We start from the raw sequence: 4,760 nt of genomic DNA on the forward strand, positions 1-4,760 counted from the left end.
ATGCTGTCGACTAATTTGGAAATTTGGATTGCTATATTTGTATAAAAGGTACTAGTACCATGGTCAACACTGACGTGAAGGAGGAAATTATTTCTAGATTTGGATATAGGGAATACATTGTGTTCTCATATTATTTTTCCTGCATTGCATTCCTTGCTCTACCAGAACACATGTACTCAAGATGCTCGGCCTTGTCATAACTGAATACACCATAACTGAATACACCAGTTTAATGGTCATAGTGAATACAAGCCATGGATATAAGTTTCGAGTTGGGATCATGAACCAAGAAGATCGCTGCTTTTTTATGGCCGAACTTGGATAAACTTTCTCAAGTGTTACAGACTGAAAGTTGGTGCACGAATGTCGATGGAAATAGCAGAACCTCGTCTCGTCTTCACTATGATCTTCCACCCCAACATCGTTCCAATTGTTCATCCATGTTAGTTTTGTATTTGTTTCTTGCTTCTTGCCTCGATTACTTCTTAATCCACCTATTCTGTCTAACTAATCACAATTTAACTTTAGAAGTAGCAAAGAATCTCTCACGAAGATGCTACTTCTAACTAATATTTTCTTATAATTGGTGGCACGTGTAGGTTTTTTCAGAGTTAAGTAGGCTACTCGTTTGTTATTCTATAATAACTCAGCTGTTACTCATGGCACTGAAGTTGACTTGGACGACATCCACAAGTTCATACACTTTATTGATCGTCTTGAGGTCCTTGTGAGGCGTTTCAATGGTGGCAGGCCACGTGGGACATGTGTGCCACTACTGCACTCGTTGAACAGGTCCAACCGTGTTGAGAAACTTATGGTACAAGCTATTTTCTGTTATATATGTTGTTCATAAACTCTTGCTTCTGCATAGTTTTACAGCTGTGATCTTCTTAAAACAGGAACTGCCCAGGTCTATTGTTCCTATACAGATGCCTGACCATGGTCGGGTTAGACTTGTGCTTGGTCACAACATGATGTTTATGTCGACCTACTCCATTCCCCTTGGAGGTGAAAAAATACTTATTCATGAGTGGTCTCAAATAATGAAGGCCCGTCCATCTTGGAGAATAGGACAGAAGATTATGTTCCTGCTTTTCCACGACTCTAAAGCGAATATCCTGTTTATTGACCATATTGTGAGATGAAGACGCTTTCAGAAGGTTGTGAATGCGCGGGGTGGCGCCTGGGCCTTGTCCCGGGGCTTGGCGGCCTCACCTTTTGGTTAACTATAGCCAAAGTAGCACTGTCCGAGGCGTGCTTTGTACGGTTGAACATGTATAAGTACTCATACTGCTTTCAGTTATGGTTGTTAAGTGCCCCTGCTGATTTTAGTTAAGGTTGTTAAGTACTCCTGCTGCTTTTACAGTCTGTCGTGTTTCTTCAGTCCTGTCTTCCTGCAGCCGCCAAAACCAAACTAGCACCGGTGGGGCCGCCTATGTAACGCCCATGATGTGTGCTAAGTCTTGAGCTTGCGTTGGTTTTTCCCCGAAGAGGAAGGGATGATGCAGCAGAGTAGCGTAAGTATTTCCCTCAGTTTTTGAGAACCAAGGTATCAATCCAGTAGGAGCCCACGCTCAAGTCCCTCGTACCTGCACAAAGCGATAGCTACTCGCAACCAACGCGATTAGGGGTTGTCAATCCCTTCACGGTCACTTACGAGAGTGAGATCTGATAGACATAATATTTTTGGTATTTTTGGTATAAAGATGCAAAGTAAAAAGTAAAAGCAAAGTAAAAAAGCAAAGCAAGATTAAAGTGATGGAGATTGATATGATGAGAATAGACCCGAGGGCCATAGGTTTCACTAGTGGCTTCTCTCAAGAGCATAAGTATTCTACGGTGGGTGAACAAATTACTGTTGAGCAATTGACAGAATTGAGCATAGTTATGAGAATATCTAGGCATGATCATGTATATAGGCATCACGTCCGTGACAAAGTAGATCGAAACGATTCTGCATCTACTACTATTACTCCACTCATCGACCGCTATCCAGCATGCATCTAGAGTATTAAGTTAAAAACAGAGTAACGCCTTAAGCAAGATGACATGATGTAGAGAGATAAATTCATGCAATATGAAATAAATCCCATCTTGTTATCCTCGATGGCAACGATACAATACGTGCCTTGCTGCCCCTTCTGTTACTGGGTAAGGACACCGTAAAATCGAACCCAAAGCTAAGCACTTCTCCCATGGCAAGAACTATCAATCTAGTTGGCCAAACCAAAAACAGATAATTCAAAGAGACTTGCAAAGATAACCAATCATACATAAAAGAATTCAGAGAAGATTCGGATATTATTCATAGATAGACTTGATCATAAACTCAGAATTCATCGATCTCAATAAACACACCACAAAAAAGATATTACATCGAATAAATCTCCACAAAAGAGAAGGAGAACTTTTTGTATGGACAAGTTAAAGGACGCTACGCTACCCACCGTTCCGGAGGCATCGCGCGCGCACACCGTCGTGGACCGAATGATTTTTTTACCACAGTGCTTTTTCGTCTGCTGGCAGTCGGTACACCGTTAATCCCTTCTCTACCTGAGCTTTTCGTTTGATGTTGTATGACGGGTGGGGCTGGTTTGGTCGTGGGGCCAAGAAATGAGGTGGTTTTTCGATGCATTTGGGTGAGCGTGTTCCTACCGAGGCAGGGATTAACCTAGACGTGATTCCCTTGCGGTGAAAAGAGGCCACCCATCTCCTCCCAATTCCCAGCAGCCGCCGCCGCCACCGCCACCACATCCTCTCTCCTCCCCTGATGTCTCCTCTTTCCCCTCCTCTCCTCGCAACGACCTCCTCCTTCCTGCACCGCCTCTTCCTCTCTTCCTTGCTGATGGCGCCTCCCGCCGGTCGATGCCTCTTCTCTTGCCCTTTTCGTGGGGAGGTGGAGATGTGAAGATGGCGTTGGAGGAGGAAAACGAGATCCAGGCAGTGGAAAGATGGCGTTGGAGGAGGAAAACGAGATCCAGGCAGTGGAAAGATGGTGTTGGAGGAGGGAGCATGGGTGGCCGCCGCAGCAGAAGCACGGGTGGCCTGGTTGTGGCGGAGCATGGCGGGAGTCCAGGCGGCGTCATGGTCGTGGTCAAGAGGAGAAGCACGGGTGGCCGCCGCAGCTGAGCTTCTATGTAACATAGTTCCGATGAATCCTCTGCCGCATCTAGCCTCTACAGGTACCCACACCTCTTCACCCCCCTCTTGATTTGCCTTCTCCCCTCTCCTTTTCACTTATCTTTTCAATTTAACAACAAAATATCTCATCCCTGTTTGTGTAGATTTGTTTTCGTATCTACCTATAAGGCGTTCGATGAAAATCCAAGCTGCTGCAGTGGCATATTACGCCGTCCGCTTGCATGTTGAGCCATGTTGATTGCTTTTCTTTTGGTCCCTTGTCATTTGATTGCCCTACGATTCATTGTTGTAAAAGAATTGCATTCTTTTTTTGTAGGTTGGGCTCTCCTGTTCTTTTTTGTTGGCTTGACGTACGCATTGGCAACCTCCTGCGTGAAGGATTCAGCATGCCTCTATTTGAGAGAAAAGATATGAAGAAGCGGATTTTCAGGTATGCTCTATGGTTTGGAGCAATGCCACTTTGATTTGCTTAACATTTTCTTTATAGGTTGATGTTGTCAGTTGAGTATATGAGGTTGCCGCTGCTCCATGTTAAGTACCAGCCAGAACTGCCATTATATATTTATTAAGCTAGGAGGCTGCACCGGTTATGAATTTAAATAGGCTTTCTACCACTTTATTTTGGTCAGCATTTTTTGGCCCTGAACATGTTATGTTTTGATTTATGAGGTAAAAGCATACTACTGCTTGCATAAACAGCAACCTGTTGAAAGTATTGTTGGGTCACTTTTAGGCTTCTAGCTATTTTGATTTTATCATATACAACACTTTCAGATCAGTAAATACAATGACCTCCCTTTTACATTAAATAATCATTATTGTTCTCGTACCATTTGATATTTGCAGAGTATCTCAGGCACACAAGCTAAAGGTTCACCAAGTTCAGGGAAAGAAAAGTTTCCCTAGACATGTGGCGGCGGCGGTCAAGACAAGAGCGGCGCTGTGAGCGACAGACCTCGATCGTCTTCCTTGTGGAATCAGGTACGCGTCATCCATCGTAGACCATCGTGGGTGTTGCCAGGCGACCGAAGGCGGCTACAGCAGGCCAGTGCCCATGATCAAGACTGACACCGGGAAGGCTGTCGGTATGTAGTATGATCCTCATCTCCTCCAACTTACGTTTTGGTAGCACGTCTCCATCGTTGTAAGGACAAATTTCTAGCTTTCATAGTCCTACTCTACTATACCGTGCTTGACCATTCCTCTTCCATTCAGGTCTACAGTTGTGCACTCGATTCAAATGATTATTCTCCGTTCTTTGCCTCAGAACTACATATGAGAGGTACAAAGGGTTGGCCAAGATACTCAATTAAGCTATTCAATTTAAGGTATACTTCTATCGCTTCCTTCTATCCTTTTTGTTCATCTTCTCATGTGTATTGATAGCTTTTTCTCAAGCTTTTTTTAATCTAAAACCTCAAATTTAAGTATATTTTGCTGATTAGTGAGTAAATCAACCGGCAATAGTTGGTATATATTTGTTGTAGGTTTGATGTCACCTATTCATTCTTTTTTTTGAGCTCTGTTTTTACAATGCAGAATTTGTTTCTTCATAACTATATTACCGCTTACATTGCTGGCAATGGAAACTAAAGAAATCCTTGAGGCTACTTGTGAAG

General features: G+C 43.5%; 1 long non-coding RNA gene across 1 annotated transcript; it reads left to right on the plus strand.

The window, feature by feature from the left end:
• Positions 1 to 2,772: 2,772 nt before the first annotated feature.
• On the plus strand, positions 2,773 to 4,123 carry LOC119271594. Its single transcript, XR_005134627.1, has 3 exons — positions 2,773 to 3,182; positions 3,458 to 3,571; positions 3,988 to 4,123. It is a non-coding gene; the product is annotated as an uncharacterized LOC119271594 (long non-coding RNA).
• The last annotated feature ends 637 nt before the right edge of the window (positions 4,124 to 4,760 follow it).

The sequence above is a fragment of the Triticum dicoccoides genome, chromosome 3A (genome assembly GCF_002162155.2).
Source record: "Triticum dicoccoides isolate Atlit2015 ecotype Zavitan chromosome 3A, WEW_v2.0, whole genome shotgun sequence".
Classification (NCBI taxonomy): domain Eukaryota; kingdom Viridiplantae; phylum Streptophyta; class Magnoliopsida; order Poales; family Poaceae; genus Triticum; species Triticum dicoccoides.